Here is a 20,153-nt window from a genome sequence, read left to right on the forward strand (position 1 = left end):
TAATTCTTATCTCTGTTAGGCAGAGAAAATGTGAGGGTGTTGACCTCAATCCAAATTCGATTATGATTTCAGTAAAGTCATCTTACCTCTGGTTTGCTCTGCTTTCTAGAATGAAGCTTTCTGCAGAGCCAAACCTGAGTTTCACCCACTAGCTGGCCTATTCCCCATGAAAAAACTTTTTTTTTAATAACCACCAGGACACTCCTACAAAATTTACTCTGACATTCAAAGTTTCCAACCTTACAACAAAGTAATTTTTGCGGGGGGATGGGGGAGCGAAAAAAAAGTCAGTTTATTTGATGTGCTTCTTAGTAATGGAATTGTGGGGAAGAACAAAAGCGGGCTCTGGGACTCACATTGCTTTGGGGGAAACTAAAGCTTCCCAGAATCCCTTGTCGCTCCCCACTTTGGGCACTTAGGGGTGGGGCTGGAGAGTGAGAGGGACAAGGCAAGAAATGATTGATTAACGCTAATGAGCAGACAGAAGGCACTGGTGGGTCATATCTCCGGCCTGGAAGAGGGAGGGCGTGGGCCAGGCCCCATGTAACACCAGGGGCTCCTTGGCATCCAGGCTTGGCCTCTAGTCCTTTCCCTTCCCTTTCTTGGCTTTGGCCTTGGCTTTGGTCTTGGGGGTGCAGGGCTTGGTGACACGGAGGGTCTCCTGGCACTGGGCATTGTAACGCGCCTTCTTCACGGTGCTTTGGCGGACTTTGGTGCCTGTACCCCCATCACATGCACCCCAATTCTCAAACTTGTACTTGCAGTCGGCTCCAAACTCCTTCTTCCAGTTGCAGGGCACCCTGCACCGGATGCGCTGGGTCTGGGCCCCGCAGGTGCCCTCGCGGAAACCCATGCCTCAATCCTTGCTACGGGGGGTGCAGGGCCCCCAGGCCCACTCCGCACACTCGCCCCACGGGCCGCCCTTCTTCACCTTGTCTTTCTTTTTGGCCTCTGTGGAGGTGAGCGCCAGCAGGGCGAGGAGGGTGAGAAGGAGGAAGCCTCGGTGCTGCAACTCGCTCGCTGCCCGCGCTGCTTCGCTCCCTCCCGTGCCGGGCCCGTCACAACAAAGTGATTTGTAAGTGGGTGCACAGCAATACAGGGGATCTCCCCACTCTTGCTCTTTCTCATTCTAGCTTTGTATAACTTGTGAAAGATCTGCTGGTTGCTCTTTCTCTAGGAAGATTCCTCTTCCTAGAATGAGTCACAGTTCTCAGGCTCTAACCTACACTAAAAATTAGTACATACTGCCAGAATAAAAACTTCCGGCATCCTCAGTTCACCCCTGAATGATTCTCTCCTCTCTGGAATTTTTTTCCATTAATCCTAATTTGTATAGCTATCGACATAATTTACCTGAAAGTGAAGTGCTCCAGAACTGAATTTACTTTTTTACCCTAACAACATGATTTGAATACTTAAAAGTTTAACACAGAATATATTTCTATTTCCTCTCAATAAATTAATGGAGAAATTTAAAATAAAAATTAAACTGTATTGAAAATAATTAAAATTTACCAATTCATTAGAAGATAATCTCTTCATAATTATTTCTCAATAATTACAGGCATATCTCATCTTATTGCACTTTACAATCAGAAATTGAAGGTTTGTGGCAATCCTGCATTGAGCAAGTCTATCAGTACCATTTTTCCAAAAGCATGTGTTCACTTCTTGTGTCTGTGTCACATGATGACAATTCTCACAATATTTCAAACTCTTCTTCATTATTATATCTTTCATGGTGCTCTGTGATCAGTGATCTTTGACATTATTATCGTAATTGTTTCGGGGTCCCATGAACCACGATAAAATGACAAACTGAATTGATAACTGTTGTTTGTGTTCTGACTGGTCCACCAAATGGCCAATCCTCACGTCTCTTCCTTTTTTCAGGCATCCCTATTCCTTGAGACAAAACAATATTGAAATTAGGCCAATTAATAACCTCACTAATTTCAGCTTTACAAACATATATAGACTGAAAGTGAAGTGACATAAACAAATAATCCATGCAAATGAAAACCAAAAGAGAGCAGGGGTACCTAAACTTATATCAGAGAAAATATATTTTAAATCAAAAACTATGACAAGGGACAAAGAACAAGGTCATTACATAATGATAAAAGAGTTAATTCATCAAGATGATAGAAAAATTTAAATATATATATATGCATTCAGCATCAGAGCACCTATATATGTAAACCAGATATTATCTAATCTGATGGGAGAAATAGACAACAATATAGTATTGGTAGGAAACTTCAATACCCTGCTTTCCACAATTGATAGATCAGACAAATCAATCAGAAAACATTGGAATTGAACTACGTGTTAGACCAAATGAACCTAAAAGACATGTCTATAACATTTTATCCAATAGTAGCAGAATATACATTCTCCTCCAGCACGCATGAAACATTATCCAGGAGAGATCATATGTTAGGACACAAAACAATCCTTAACAAATTTAGAAAGATCGAAATCATTTCCAGCATCATTTCCAATCACACAATTGTATGACTCCAGAAATCTATTATTGAAAAATAAATAAATACTAGAAAATTCACATATGAACAGAAACTAAATAGCATGCTCCTAAACAAACAATAGATCAAAATAAAATGAAATGGGACTTTAAAAAATCTTCAGACAAATGAAAATGGAAACAACATACTGAAACTTATGGGAGGTTAGAAAAGCAGTTCTAAAAGGAAAGTAAAGTGATAAATGCCTACAATAAGGAAAAAAAAAATCTAAAATATACAACCTAACTTTATATTTCAAGCAACTTGAAAAAGAACAAACAAAACACAAAGTTAGTACAAGAAAGTAAATGAAAAGTTCAGAGCAGAAATAAAGAAATAAAAAGTAGAAAATCAATGGAAAAGATCAACAAAAGAACTGTTTTTTAAAACGATAAAATTGACAAACCTTTAAGTAGAATGACAAAGAAAAATGAGAGAAGACTGAATAGACAAAATCAGAAATGGAGGAGACATTACAACTGATTCCACAGGAATACAAACGATCATAAGAGATCACTATGAAGAATAAGGCACCAACAAATTGGATAACCTAGAATAAATGGATAAATTCCTGGATATATACAACCTATCAAGACTAAATTGTGAAGAAATATCAATTCTTAATTGATGGATAATAAAAAAATTGTATCAGTAATAATAATATTAAAACTTCCCAACATAGAAAATCTTAGAACTTGATGGCTTCACTGGTGAATACAACTGAACATTCAAAAAAAATTAATACAAATCTTTCTCAAATGCTTCCAAAAAATTGAAGAGGAAAGAACACTTTCACAATTATTTTATAAGGCCAGCATTACCTTAATACCAAAGTCATACAAGGGCCCTGTAAGAAAATGTATGCAAAACTTTCAACAAAATATAGCCGACTATTAAGCAATGAAAGAGTTAGGAGTGCTGATATCCCTCACAGTAGAAAATTTATGTATAACTTTTGACTTCTCTAAAAGTTAACTATTAATAGCCAACTCTTGATCAGAAGTCTTACCAATAACAGGTCAATTAACACATATTATGTATATTATATTTATGTTAAATACTGTATTCTTATAATAAACTAAGCTAGAGAAAAGCATTATTAAGAAAATCTAAGAAAGAGAAAACATATTTACTATTAAGTGAAAGTAAATCATCACAAAATCTTCATCCTCATTGTCTTAACATTGATTGGATGAAAGAGGAAAAGAAAGAGGCAGGGGTGGTGGTATATATATACACACACACACACAATGGAATGTGATATATATATACACACACAATGGAATGTGATATATACACACACACACACACACACACACACACAATGGAATATTACACAGCCTTTAAAAATAGGTGTCTTGCTGTCTCAGTGAGGAGAGAGGGAGAAGAAAATCTACATATAAGTAGATCCACACAGTTCAAACTCATGTTGTTCTATGGTCAACTGGACAAGCAAAAGAAATTTAATAGCACATTAAAAGGGTCACTCACCATGAGCAAGTGGCATTTGTTCCTGGGATAATATGGTTCAAAATATATAAATTAATAAATATGGTATATTACATTAGTAGAATAAAGGATGAAAATCATATGATCATCTCAACAGATGCAGAAAAAACATTTGACAAAATTCGACATCTTTCATAACAAAATATCTCAACAAATTAGGAGTAGAAAAAATGAACTTCAACACAATAAAGGTAATATATGACAACCTCACAGGAAATGTCATATTCAATGGTAAAAATCTGAAAGCTTTTTCTCTAAGATGAGGAGAAAGGCAAGGATGTTCACTCTCACCATTTCTATTCAACACAGCACTGGAAGTTCTAGACAGAGCTGTTAAGCAAGAAACATAAATAAACACATCCAAATTGGAAAGGAAGAAGTACAATTATCTCTGTTTGCAGATGACATGATTTTATATGTATAGAACCTAAAAAACTTCAGAAAAATTGTTACAATCAATAAACAGATTCACTAAAGTTGCAGGACACAATACTTACATATGAAATTCGCAGTGTTTCTATACATTAATAACAAATGGTCTGAAAAATAATTAGAAAAACAATTACAATGGCATCAAAAAGGTAAAATAGTTGGCATAAATCTAACCAAGGAGGTTAAAGAGGGGAAACTCTTCAAAGAGAACCTGAAACCATAAAACTGCTTAAAGAAAGCATAGGGGAAAATCTCCTTAACATTAGTCTTGGCAATGATGGGGTTTTTTTGTTTGTTTGTTTGTTTGTTTGGTATGACACAGAAAGCACAGACAACAAAAGCAAAAGTAAACAAGTGGGATACCATATTAAGCTAAAATGTTTCTGCATATCAGAGTAAACAATCAACAAAATAAAAAGGAAACCTGCAGAATGAAATAAAATATTTAAAAACTATATGTCTGATAGAAGGTTTCAATCTATATTAGGAATTCATGTAATTCAATAGCATAAAAAACAAGTAATCATTAAAATATGATCAAAGACCTGAATAGACATTTTTCCATAAAAGACATATACAATGCCCACCGGTATACATGAAGGTGCTTAACATCACTAATTATCAGGAAAATGCAAATTATAACCACAATTAGATTATCTCCTCACACCTGTTAGAATGGCTTGTATCAGAAAGTTCAAAGATGACAAGTTTTGACCAGGAGAAAAGGTAACCCTTAAATACTTGTGGTGGGAATGTAAATTTGTACAGTCATTGTGCAAAATGGTATGGAGGTTCCTCTAAAAATTAAAAAGAACTATTGACCAGGCACAGTGTTTCACGCCACTCTTGTGTTCATTGCAGCATTATTCACAACAGCTAAGGTAAGGAAATAACCTAAGTATCTGTAGATAGACAAATGGCTAAAGAAAGTTTGTATATATATACACAATGGAATATTATACAACCTTTAAAAGTAGGAAATCCTGTCATTTATGACAACATGAATAAACCTGGAGGACATTATTCTAACTGAAGTAAACTAGACACAGAGACATTTATTACATTATCTCACTTGTATATAGAAACTAAAAACATGAACTTCATAGAAATAGAGTGGTGTCAAGGACTGGGGCAAAAGAAGAAATGGTCAAAGCCTACAAACTCTTGGTTATAAGTTGAGTAAGTTCTGGAAACCTAATGTACAGCATAATGACTATAGTTAATAAATTATTGGATATTTGAAATTTGTTAAGAGAGAGATCTTAAGTATCACTTAAGATAAAATATTAAGTATTCTCATCACACACACATAAAAGGTAATTATGTGTGGTGAAGGGAAATGTTAATTTGCTTTACTGTTACAATCATCTCACAATGTATACACAGATTAAAACATCATATTTGTACACTTTAATATATATAATTTTTATTTGTCAGTTGTACTTCAATGAAGCTTGAAAGTGCCAATAAAAATGAAATTATGGATTAAGATGTATAATTTATCAAAAGCTAATAAAAATAAGACAGCCCACAGATAATTAGACAAATATCAACAGGTAATTGATAAAAAGAAAAATAGATATTTCAAATAAAAATGTAAAATAGTACCTAAAATCACTAACATCCAGAGAAACATAAATCAATAATGAATTATCAGTTCTCATTCATTAAGCTGGAAAAAATTTTAAGCACTGAAAATGTTGATAAGAATGCAAGAAAACTGATATTCTAATTTACTTATAATAAATATTAACTTTAAAAATATTTAAAAGGGATACTAATTTGTACTAGTAAATAAATTTAATATTTAATGAATTATTATTTTTAAGAATTTACTTCCTAAAACACATATCTAGAAACGTATCACATACACATGTTCATATGTGCATAAACGTCATGTGTAATGTTTGTTATTGCAAGTTTATTTGTAAGAGGAATTCTCAGGACCTCTTGAATATCTATCACTATGCAATTATTTTCTAAATATATTGGCATATTAGATATTGTGCAATCTCCAATAAGAAGATACACACTGGAAAAGAAAGCAATCCAACACTTTAAGTGGCATTAAAAAGCCAATTTCAGAACAATACATAAAAGGATTCATTTGAGTATTGTATAAATGCGATACATACATACATGTCCATGAATGTGTAGAAGAAGAAGCCGAGATGCACATGTCTAAATATGAATCATGGTTGTCCTTGAAAGAGGGGTTGGGGGTAAGGAAGCAAAAGAGAGACTTTGATGTATCAGCATGTATAAATCTTTTTGTTTGAATCTGTTTGAAATTAGAATATGTTTATACAATTTTTTCCAGAATGATTTATTGGACCAGTTGACCAATAAATGTTATGTTGCCAACAAGGGTTTTGAAGAAATGAAGATTTACCTCATATGATTTGCTATCCCTGGACACTTTCAACTGAAGGCCATTTCTTGGTCTTTGGGGATTAAATTAAGCTGTACAAGTCATCTAACTTTGAAATAACCTTCAAGTATAATTTTTAATGCTTTCATTAGAAACATTTTGTGCTGTATTTTATGTTGGTTTTCAATGATGCAGAATTAAATAATGTACAATGCCATCCTTAAGACGTTTTATAATCAAGATATTGATTTATACATAAAAGCTTTCAATGTAATGTGGTAATCACTCCTAAAAGAGGACAAAGTAGGGGAATTAGAGCTTTGTCCAAAGTATTATACTATGGAACAACAGAATATGAAGGAATCCCATTCTCTGCCAGAGTATTTTAGAGAAAGTGAATTTGTTATCAATATTCAAAAATTAGTATGAGTTTTAAGTTAAAATCTATATTTCTAGCTTCTTTAAAACTTTCAATAGATCAAGAAACATCATATTCCCACAAGGCAGGAAACATCTGAAGTTCAATGATTAATGCATTCTTTTAGCAGAACATTTTCCACTTCTAGGTAATTTCCCTCTCTATCTCTTACACATACACACACACCATATTAACATTTATCCCTTCCCTTCTTAGCACACTTCTCATTTAAAGAGAGCTTGCCTCTCCACCAGTCACTTTCCTTACTAACATGACCTTGTTGACTCCTATAGAAGTTTTGTATTTTGCCACTCATTCCAGATGACAGAGTGGAAAAATAAATGGCATACAAAATTTTGTAGTGGTGGCAGGTTGAAAAGAGATTTCTCCATTTTAATCACTCCTGAAAAAGGAAAAAATAAAATAGGCATTAGCTGCAGTTAGAGTCACATTACAGAAATATCCATGTTTTTCACATATTAATTGTAACCTTTGTAAGAAAAAAATAAAATGTTATTACAAAATAAGTTCATAGCAGAATTCATTTCTTCAAGGTAATGCTGTATGTTTTCTACAATGGCACTTGCATTTCAGACGTTCACATGGTGATATGGCTTGACTGTGTCCCCACTCAAATCTCATCTTGAATTGTAGGTCCTATAATTCCCACGTGGCTTGGGAGGGACCCAGTGGGAGGTAATTGAATCATGGGGGTGGGTCTTTCTCAAGCTGTTTTCATGATAGTAAGTCACGAGATCTGATGGTTTTATAAAGGGGAGTTCCCCTGCACACGCAGCCTTGCGTGCTGCCATGTAAGATGTGACTTTGCTCTTTATTCACCTTCCATCATGATTGTGAGGTCTTCTCAGCCATGTGGAACTGTGAGTCAAGTAAACCTCTTCCCTTTATAAATTACCCTGTCTTGGGTGTGTCTTTATTAGCATGTGAGAACAGACTAATACACATGGGCTTTTGCTGTGCAGCTTTGTCTTATGTGTCTTTCCTCAAACCATTTCTTCTACTTAATAAAAAGAAAAACTGACAACTTTTCTGCTTAAAGAGCCCTAGGATCACTTGAGATCTTTTGCACTATGCACAGAGGTACACAGAATAAAATTAAGTTCCTGATTAAAAGAAAGGATTGCATGAAAAACAGCCACCAGCCACTAGCTCAAATCAATAGCAGTTTAAATGTGCTGCTTAGAATTCCATTCTAGAGGTTACTTGGGGTTTTGCTTCCTTAAGTCTATGGAGAGATCTGTAGCCTTTGGTTACTTGCTTAGCTTATGCTCTCCAATCTACTGGCTTCTTTACAGGATTTTAGTCAAGTGAAGAATGTAGCAGACTCCATTTACTAAATATGGCCTGAATTCTGTCTTCCATTCCTTATGCTTTTCAATGCAATTTTGACTCTCCTCCTATTGAGAAGTATGTCTTTGTTCTCTCACCTGGAATTTAGGCAGACTTGTAACCAGAGCAGACATGAAACTTTGACTCTTGAGAGTAGGTCACAGAAAGGTAATTCATCCTCTTCCTACTTTCTTTGGAATGTTCACTTGAGGAATACAGCCACTATACTAGGAGGCACCTCAGGCTACATAGGAAGGCAATGGGTGGATGTCATAGCTGATACCTCTAGTTGAACTCCTAAGAGATTGCCAGCATCATTCATCAAACTTGTAATACAGACAATTCCAAAAGGGTTTGATATAGTTTGGATATTTTTCTCCATCCAGATCTCAGGTTAAAATGCAATCCCCAATGTTGGAGGTGGGGCCTGGTGAGAGGTATTTGGATAATCCCTCATGAACAGCTTGGGCCATCAACTTGGTAATAAGTGAGCTCTCAATCTGAGTTCACAAAAGATCTGGTCATTTAGACGTATGCACTTCCCCTCCGACTCTCACTTGTTCCTGTTTTCACCATGTCACATGAATGTTCCTCCTTCACCTTCTGCTATGACTGAAAGCTCCCAAAGGCTTTGCCAGAATCCAAGTGGATGCCAGCACCATACTTCCTGCAAAGCCTGCAAAACCATGAGCTAATTAAGCCTCTTTTCTTTATAAATTACCTGGTCTCTGGTATTTGTAGTGACACAAGAATGGTCTAACACAGGGTTTTAGCCTCTAGCCATTAAGTCATACCCCAGGCTTTGAGTCTTCCCACCCCTGAAAGCCCAGACATTATGAAGCAGATAATACCTGGCCCCACCGTGTCTTGTCCAAATTTTTGTCACAAAGAGTCTGTTATCATAACAATATAGATGCTTTATGCCACTATGTTTTGGAGTAATTTGTTTCATAAATATAGTCGATTAAGTATTGAGTGGTCCCCTTGAATACAAGTAATAGTTTGCATACCTCTTGAACTTTCCACTCCACCAACTCCAGTCTTGACATAAAAGAAGACAGTGGAAAATAGAGAAATGAGAGTGCTTTAATGTTAGACAGACCCAAAGTGAAATCTTATTTCTGCCCCTTATGCATTCTAAGGTGTTAGGCAGGTTACTTTGAAACCACCTTGTTGAAGATTGTGATAGTGAGAGAAATCTATGTCCTCAAAATTTAGGCATTTCATTTGAATTAGGCATATTGTGTATTGTCTTTGCTAGATGATTTAAGGTCAAAAAATTCTTCTGTGACATTTTTGATAATTGTTTGACTTGTCTGTTTTATAGCCATTAGATTCTAGGTAGACCTGTGAACATATGGTGTCAGTCAAACATCTTACTATGCTGGGAAAAGTCAGACATTGTCTACAGTTCTGTCCTTGTCTTGGGATCTACAATCTGATATATGGTTAAAATTGCTTATTTACTAGGTTTGTCACAAAAAATAAAAGTTGCTAAGAGTTAACATTGTAACATATGTAATTGAGACTGGTAGGGACATAGTTTTACATGCAAGGTATAAAAGGAAAATAGAATGCATTTTGGTAAAAGATTATAAGAAGGCATGGGGATATAGTTTTTGTTAAAGGGAAAATAATTTGGTCTCATTTAGAGATTTTTAAGGATTGTCCTAAGTTAAAAGAATGGTAGAACAAAACCAAAGAAAAAGTAGATTTGTGAAAAATTGGTATTTTAAACGAGGTTTTGTGGGCATGAGCAAGTTGGCCAAAACTTAAGGGGAGTTAGTTTTTCTATAAATTATACATTAAGATAAAAAGCACACTGTTGCAGGACCAGAATCTGGGCCTGTATGTCAAAATAACATGGTTTCCTTGGAGCATTGATCTGCTCTTTAATAGAAAATCATAAAATGTTATAAAAGTTGTATAAAAATCTTACCTTATGGTCAAAATGATTAAGAATGGACAGATTTTTTATAAGGTTTTATTGTGTTTTATAAGGTTTTATTTATTTTATAAGGTTTTTATTTTATAATTGTGTCTAACATTAATACTACACTGAAGCAAAGGTGGAATTTGCCTTTCTCTTTTGAACAAGATTGTTGTCTAATATTGAGAGATAAAGAAATGTTTTTGTTTGCCTTTCTAGTAAATTGTAGGAAAACAAGGAAAAAACAAGAAAGGAGAGAATAGACAGGTTTACTTGGCCACATGTCGTCTTATTTGGTCTTGTTTGGAAAGTTGAGCCTCCTCTATTGAAGACAAAAGGTTCTTGCCTTTTGAAAATTTTAAGTTATCACTTCAACTAGATGAATTGTGATATTACTTTGTGATATCAAGTATTTTAAACTTTTAATATTTGATAAACCTTCCAAAATCAAAATTTCAAGTTATCAATGCAGCCCTTGTTGACATCATTAACCTTTTAGGTACTAGCTTCCTTGAGTCCAAAAGAGACATTTGGCTTATTTGGTATGTGACAATCATGCAGGAAGCATTGTCAACTATGAAATGGTGGTTGGTTTTCTTTGGGCTGTATTTGTATAAATATGTTATTAGTGTGCATTCCAGAATTGTGTAAGACTCCTATAATTCTGTTTTTGGTTTTATGTTTGTTTGTTTATGTTTTCTTTTTATTTGTAAAGACAGTGTCTTGCTGTCACCAGATGAATACACTTGTGTGATTATGGCTCAGTGCAGCCTCAAACTTCTGGCCTCAAGTAATCTTCCCGCCTCAGCCACCTGAGTAGTTGGGACTACAGAGATGTGCCACCACACCTGGCTCTGGCTACCATAATTCTGATGTGACTTAGTGTATGTTATCAGTGATAATTAGGATTGTTACATTAAATTATTATACACCATAAAAATAACAAAATTTCCGTGTCAATTGCATTATTAATAATGGCTGTTCTAAGACTTTCATCATCCACAACTTTGTTTACTTTGATCATTTTCAAAGGGTGGTTTTATAACCAGCTGTAGGACTTTAACAGGTACTTCTGAATGCAGGTTTCTGTTAACTTCAGTAATTGTGTCAGTGGAATAGAGAAAACAAACTTCCAGGACTCTCATGGAGAGCTGATGCATTCATAAATGTATCAAGAACACAGAACAGGAGTTAGTTGCATGGACTGAACTAACAGAAGACTGAAATAATCTTTTTATGACTTTTTGCTTGAAACATTGCTGATAGTTTTTGTTTTGTTTTTAGAGTCAAAAAGCTTCTTTATTTTTGAGATATTTACAGCTTTTAAGCTATTGAGTAAATTTTACTCTTGTGGGCAAAATGTAAGTTACATTTCTTTCTCTCTACTTAATTTCTCCAGAACTTGGAAACTATTTGTAAGTATTCTTTATTTATGGCAATACAGTTATTTGTATAAGTTCAATAAGTATCTAGTTTCCTTTGTGACAGTATATAATTAGATTGGTGGTTTTACCAAGGCTTTGACTGGAATGACATATTTTCAGACTACTTTGAGGAATTGAGGTTGACTTATAAGGCCAATAACATCCCCTTGGGGAATCTGGCCTAATACTTTGTCCTGTACAGGGTTCCTGACCTGTGGTAATTAAAAAATGTCACTTTCTAACAGGCCCAGGAACCTTAAGTTATGTTGGGACCTTAAGAAGAGAGGAATTCATCCAATTCATACAGGTATCTGCAGGCACAGATAAATCCTTCGCTAGGCTTGGGAAGATTTTAAAAGGTTTAATCTGAGATTCCTTATGAAAAAGTTCCAGCAAAGCCTGTTTAAACAAGCCTATATGGCAAATGATTATTCTGGTTGCATTGTCTGTGAATAATTAGACCAAGTAAAATAAGACAAAACTTATTTTGCAAATAAACTTGTCCTAGTATGATTTGTCTTTTGTAAAACTGGAAAACTGAAGAGAGAAAAATTATGTTTCAGAAAAATACTGTAATACATTTGTTAATTTTATTTTAACTTTTCATAAGTATTTTTATTATTTGTTTGTCATAAAGACTTTTTAAAATTCTTATTTTAGATTTGAGGGTACGTGTGAAGATGTGTTACTTATGTAAACACATGTCCCAGGGGTTTGTTGTACATATTATTTTATCACCCAGATATTAAGCCCAGTACCCAGTAGTTATCTTTTCTGCTCCTATCCCTCCTCCCACTTTCCCCACTCAAGTAAACCCAGTGTCTGTTGTTTCCTCCTTTGTGTTCATAAGTTCTTATCATTTAGCTCCCACTTACAAGTGAGAACATGTAATATTTGATTTTCTGTTTCTGTGTTAGTTTGCTAAGGATAATAGCATCCGGCTCCATCCATGTTCCCACAAAAGACATGATCTATTCATTTTTATGGCTGCATAGTATTCCATAGTGTATACATACCACATTTTGTTTATTCAATCTGTCATTGATAGACATTTAGGTTGAATCCATGTATTTGCTATTGTGAATAGTGTTGCAACGATAATTCATGGGCATGTGTTTTTATGGTGGAATGGTTTATATTCATATGGGGATATACCTAGAATGGGATTGCTGGAGAGAATGGTAGCTCTGCTTTTAACTCTTTGAGGAATTGCCATACTGCTTTCTATAGTAGTTGAACTAATTTACACCCCCACCAACAACGTATAAGTATTCCTTTTTCTCTACAACCTCACCAGCATCTGTTATTTTTTGACTTCTTAATAATAGCCATTCTGACTGGTGTGAGATGGTTTCTCACCTACAGCCATCTGATCTTTGACAAAGATGACAAAAACAAGCAATGGGGAAAAGACTCCCTATTCAATAAATGGTGCTGGGATAACTGGATAGCCATATGCAGAAGATTGAAGTTGGTTCTTTTTCTGACACCATATACAAAAATCAACTCAAGATGAATTAAAGACTTAAATGTAAAACTCAACGCTATAATAACCCTGGAAGACAACATAGCCAATACCATCTTGGACATCAGAATGGGCAAAACTTTCATGATAGACAACAAAAGCAATCACAACAAAAGCAAAAATTGACAAATGGAATCTAATTAAACTTAATTGCTTCTGCACAGAAAAAAAATTGTCAACAGGGTAAACATAAATCCTACAGAATGGGGGAAAAGTTTTGCAAACTATGCATCCAACAAAAGTTTATTATCCAGCATCTATAAGAAACTTAAATAAATTTATAAGAGAAAAACAACCCCATTAAAAAGTGGGCAAAGGACATGAACAAACACTTATGAAAAGAAGACATGTATGTGGCCATCAAGCATATGAAAAAAAGCTGAATATCACTGATCATTAGAGAAATGCAAATTAAAACTATACCTGTTATTAGATTCCAGCCTTGTCCATTGTTTTTGACTCTCTGCTTATGACTCTATATCTGGCTGGTTCTTGAGGCTATTCACCTGGATGCCTCAAGACTTCAAGTAAATTCCATATGGACTCCCGAAGCTAAGAATCTCACTCCTTATTTGGGGGCTCATTATTTGTCTTATGGCCTAATACTTTGTCCTGTACAGGGTTCCTGACCTGTGGTAATTAAAAAAATGTCACTTTCTGACAGGCCCAGGAACCTTACGTTATGTTGGGACCTTAAGAAGAGAAGAATCTGAGGTCTACTGTTGACTTAAGTGCTGTACTAAAGCTGTGAATAACAATAGTAACCTTTATCACATAAATCTTAGGACCCCAACCAGGCACCCTGAATACATGCAGATAACTGCAAAGTGATTTCATTCTTTTCACCCCAGGCCCAGTCTCAACCCCAGCTATACTCTCCATCAGCAGAAAAAGTTAGAGCACCATCAGCCTTTTCCCATCTCTGTAGCTCCCACCTCAGGATTGAGATGTGCTGAAACCCAAGAAGGGAATTGAAAATGCCTTTGCAAAGATTATGATGGTGAGAGAAATGTAGAATGGATGACTCTTTCTTACTTCTAGCCTCACAGGCTGGCTGTCTTTGCTTATTCCTGGGTATAGGCCAAAATAACCATGGGAGCAATTTATTTTAGTTTCACTTTTAAGCAAGGATGGTAATAGTCTTTCCCTAAAACTGATCCTCTCTTTGTCGTAAAATTGTCTTTGTATGACTAATAAAAGACAACAAGATTATAATTATGGGAGGGGCCTGAATTCTGCCAAGATGTAGGCATAGTATTTACAATCCCTTACTACTCAGGAGTCACGTGGCCAGAGGTCACAAGATTTGTGACTTCTCCAATTGTTCCTACAGGTCTCATCACCACTAAGAACCTGAGATTAGCATTTTATTGTTTTTCAGACTGACCTTAACCAGATTTACGACTCATCACCCAACCAGTCGTGTGGCCCCCCATCCAGAGGCAGACTCAGTGCACAAGGACTGTTTTCCACATCTCTATGATTACGTCCTCAACCAATCAGCAGCCACTATTTCCTAGCCTCCTGCTCCCCAAACTATCCTTTTAAAACCCTAACCTCTGAGCCTTTGGGGAGATTGAGTTCAGTGATAACTCCTTCTCCTGCATGGCTGGCCTTGTGTTAATTAAATTATTTATTTACTGCAATACCATGGTCTCAGTGAATTGGTTTTGTTTGTGCAGCAGGCAGGAAGAACCCGTTTGACAATTACAATATGACATCTCTAAATTCCTTTATCTTTAAAATAGTGGCTCTTAATACTCACTTCATAGAATTATTATAAAGAGAAAGTGAGAGGGAATATTTAAAAAATGCTTGTTTTATATTTACCTCACAGTGAGCACTCAATAACACATCGATGTTCTACATACTAAATGCTTTTGAATGAATTAATAGATTAGTCAATCAGTGAATTCACTATTGAGGCTACAGTTAAAGTTCTTATCTTACTTCTGGAACTGTGAGCTAAGTTGCTAGTCCTTTTGGTTCTCACTTGAAGGAGAACCTCCCAGGATAAGGCAGAATATGCTTCCCCTGGGGATGCATGTAGAACTGGCCGGACATGTATTCTGCGATACACGTTCCAGAACTATTGGATGAGTTGATTTCAAAGGTAACTCATTAATATGCTAAGATGCTAAGCACATTCAGTTTGTCATTTTGTTCTTGTCATTGCCGACAACTTCAAGGGACACAGGAGAAAGTCTGAGATTATTTACCTGCTAACCTACTATTTCATAAGACTGTGATCATGCCTGTTGCCTCTAGGGTCTTCCTGAAGTAGCCTTCATTTGAGTGCCATCGAATTTTAGTGTCAAACATGATGCTCTTCCTAAGAGTTTGCTTTATATTATGCCTTGCTAGAATACTGTAAGAAACTCCTTTTTAATGGCCTAATGTCAGTGAGATGTGACAAAGGATTTGACACCTCAACTGCTTCTGAAAGACAGGAACATGTGTACTACACAGCTGCAAAGCTAAGAAAGAAAAAAAAAGGCGGGGGGCGGTGGGGAGGGAAGCTGAATCTGAATCTGAAACATAGCAATGTCCCAAATTGAAACACTTCATGCCAACATAATACTTCCCTTCTGTGCATGTATGAACGTCAAATGCATACAAAGTACCTGTTTATCTGCTCATAGTCAGTCCATTTTACAGTCAAGCAGAAACACATTTGCTGACCCAGGGAACATAAATGACATTACCTAATGAACTGTTGCAGAATTCATTTGAATGTGGCCATCCTTTTGAAAAGTATGAATCTTTTCAGTGATTAAAGTGATTTAGACAGGAGTAGTTCAGGGTAGACAATATTAATTTAGGAATGAGTCATTATGTTCAGCGCCAGTCTGGAACCTAATGAGCTGATTCAAATTCATTTAAATCACTCAGAAAATACATACAGAGGCTGCATAATATACATAATTTGGAACCAGAAGACATTTCCTCTAAAACTCAACATATTTCAATCAGTAGAAATAAAATAAATCCACAGATTTTTTTTTTCCCTAAATTAGTGGGCTTCTTCAGTTCTGAGGTTTTGAAATTAACCGAGACTGTGGAAGCACCTGAATCGAAAGCTTCATTTGCAAAAGAGGGAATAAAAGAGCTAATTAGTAATATTTTATTATTTACTTAAAGAAGAGATTTACTGACCAGGATATTGTCTCAACTATTAGAGTTACTTTTGGGATTATGCTAGCAATCTTGGTCCTATTGGCAAAAAAATAAGAATGAAAAATAATTTAATAATTATGAAATTTTATAAGATATATTTATAAGACTTAATGTGCTAAAATAAAAAGAAAATGCATCAATTTTAGTAATTTTACACAAGAAATTATGTGAGAAATAAATAGAAAAAATAAAACATTTAAAAAAATGTCTTGAGGAGTCATTATTTGCTATTCTGTATTGAAAAAAAAATGTGATACAATGATAGATTTTCAGATACTAGTTGCTCAGGCTTGGCCATATGTGTTTTGTGGGCTTCTCTTCAATCCCATATATTATATTGATTAAAGTGAACTACCTGTGGGAATTCCAGAATCTTGACCAGAGATTATTTTGATATTCCAGAGATTATTTTGATGTGGGCATGAAACACCACCCTGGTCAATGGGAATAAATGGAAGTGTTATGAAGATGTCTGGGAAATTGTCTTTATTCTTAAGAAAAAACACGTATCTAAAATCTCCCGCACCCACTCTGTTTTTTTTTTTTTTTTTTTTTAGCATGTGATGCTTATTAGCTAGCAGTCATTTTATAACCTTGAAGGACGTTCACAGAGAAGCTGACTGGAAGCTCTAATATCATCAAACCAATCTGTTAACTTGTCCTGAACCTACTCTCCACCTCTGTTTCTTCTTACATAAGGCTCTAAGTTCCTGTTTCTGAAGCCAGTGTCTGAAGGGTTTAAAGATTTTGCAGCCGTACATATCCTCAGTGGTACCCAGACTTTCATAAATAAGAATTATCCGATCTTCTTCACATAAATAGTCTACTGCATTGAGCAAATCTTGTATTCAGGAAGGTTTTCTTCGGTCTAGCTTCGGTATAAGGAACTTCTAAGCTTCTTTCTTTATACTGCAGGATGATTAAAAGAATACTTGTATAAATCGAAATTTAACTTCTACTGACATCTAGCTTGTGGTGTTAAGTTATATAAATTTAAAGAAAGCGGTTTTTCTCAGGGTGAAATTAATTGCATTGACCTAGAGATTAACATAAGGCGATACTGAGTTTTCTCCAGGCTCAGAAAGACAGATCAGCTATTGCGGGAATGCTAATACCACTCCCTTCATACACAGAAGGGGCTACTATGTTATCATCTCTCTTCTCCTATGGGGTCTAACATTTATCTTCCACTCATGAAAAGCTAATTCCCTTATTTTAAATATGCAGATAAGATTATCTACCCTGATGAGAGATGGAACGATTAGAAGGCATGTGTATGTAATGTCTAGGACGATCTCTGCCTCCTAGCTGTTTTATAGAGAATGACTTTTACCACTATAAGTGAGTTTGCTAAAGTCTTTGGAGGTGAGAAAATGCCAAATCAACTTCACTCCTCTGTCTGACTAAGCTCAACACTCTCCTAGGTATTTGTCCTTTGTATAGGAACCTTGGCTTGGTTAAGGAACAAGACCTAGTGTTTCAATATTATTGTACTAAAATACATAATTACATTAGAGTGGCTTAAATTAAGAGAGTTCTTTCTCTTAAATAGCATTCAGCCTTTGACACAGGACATGTGATCCAAGGAAGATTCCTATAAGCAAAATATGAGTCAAAGAGAGTGTGTAGTTTAAATTGAAAGAGACAATGCCAAATTTCCAAGCAAAATTTATACTCTTACCATATTGGATGACTGAGTTTTTCCAGGTGTCTACCAGCACTTGTATAATCAACATTTTGTCAGTCTGTTTGGTTAAAAGTGCTGTCTCATTGTTATTTAATATATATTTTAAAAATTGTGAATGCATTAAAATGTTTAAATATTTATTATATATTATAAAGATATCATTTATTTTTCTTATTTTCTGTAAAATTTTTCTGAAATTCTTTCCCTCCTTTTTTTCCTAAATGGGATTTGTTTCTTTTCTTATAATGTCAAGGAGTATGTATGATTATAAATATAAAACTGGAATTAATCCTGTGTAAGCTACGTGTGCAAAAAACTACAATTTCCCCTGTTTATCATTGGTCTTTTGACTTTATGTTTGTTAGCTTTTAAAACCAATGTAGTCATCTTCACTTTCTCATTTTGTTATGGCTCTAAGTTCTCACACATTTCCCTATGTTTTCAGCCGTTCATATATCATCGTTTATAACATTCTATTTTGGAAGTATGGTAAATTGACTTTAATTATTCTCCATTTTTCTGCATCAGTTTGTTAACTCATCCATTTTCTTTCATTGATTTGAGGTAGAAATCTCATTTTATTCTATATCTTTATATTTATTTGAATCTATTTCTGTACTTTCTGTTTTACTGAATGTATTCTTGAAATTTAACAAACAAACTCTTTTAACTGAAATATTTTATAATTGACAGGATGTATCCTTGCTCCTGGTTATTCTCACTTATTCCAGTTTTTATATTTAATATGCATTCAGTTTTAATAGTTAAAGATCAAATTTATTGATTAACAGCTTTAATTGCTACTTTAAAATTACAAATTCCATCTAGCTTCAAATTAAGTATGTTATGCCATCTATTCAAATATTCTTCACTTGCCTTAAGAGTCTTAAAATCATCTTCATATAAATTCTGGAAGTTTTTTGTGAATTATTTATCTCTTTGTAACCAGTCAACATATTGAATTCCCTTCTTAGATCTAATTGCTTATTAGTTGCATCTCTGGAGTATTTAAATAAATGATCATAGTAATTTTGAAATACAGATGATTTTGCCATTTTTGTCTTCATTTATTACTTTGAAAATTAAGTCAGTAAATATGTATTGAATTAGAGACAAATCATGACCCTAAAGGAGCTTAAATTCTAGCAGAGCTTGCTTTTTTTTTTTTTTCTTGTATAATTGCATTGGAGCACACTCCTGGAAGCTCTTCAAAGCTCTTCACTGTTAATGGTGATAAAATGTTTACTTATCATGTTCCGTATGTAACAGGAATGCTCCCATTACATAATGAGAAGCATGTTGCCAACTTTTATTTTAGAATATATATCTTGGTTTGACATATATACTTACCATGTTAAAATAGCAACTGTTACTTTTTTAAAAAAGAGTTTTCATCAAGAATTGATATCAAATTTAATCAAATAACTTTCTACATCTATGGAGATAATTGCTTTTTTCCTCTTTAAAACACTTTTAATTGGTGTCATAGCTTAATAGACATCTTAAAATTGAATAATTGGTAGTCTCTTGAAAAGGAAGTATAATCTCTGCTTACAGATATTATCCATATATAGTTTAACTAGCCATCTGTTGTTTAAATCCTTTGTATCTTAAATTGACTGAATTAGCTGAGTTTCGTTAATCTTGCTAGCAATTTGTAGAAGAAACTCAAATAATCCACATTACGAAGCTCTGCATATTCTAGGTCCTTATTATTATTTATTTATTTATTTATTTATTTATCTTTGAGATGGAGTCTTGCTCTGTTGCCCAGGCTAGAGTGCAGTGGTGCAATGTCGGCTCAC

General features: G+C 34.7%; 1 pseudogene; it reads right to left on the reverse strand.

Moving 5' to 3' along the window:
• Positions 1–580: 580 nt before the first annotated feature.
• Positions 581–17,422, reverse strand: LOC105528437 (annotated as a pseudogene).
• Positions 17,423–20,153: the final 2,731 nt, after the last annotated feature.

The sequence above is a fragment of the Mandrillus leucophaeus genome, unplaced genomic scaffold (assembly GCF_000951045.1).
Source record: "Mandrillus leucophaeus isolate KB7577 unplaced genomic scaffold, Mleu.le_1.0 Scaffold717, whole genome shotgun sequence".
NCBI classification, from domain to species: domain Eukaryota; kingdom Metazoa; phylum Chordata; class Mammalia; order Primates; family Cercopithecidae; genus Mandrillus; species Mandrillus leucophaeus.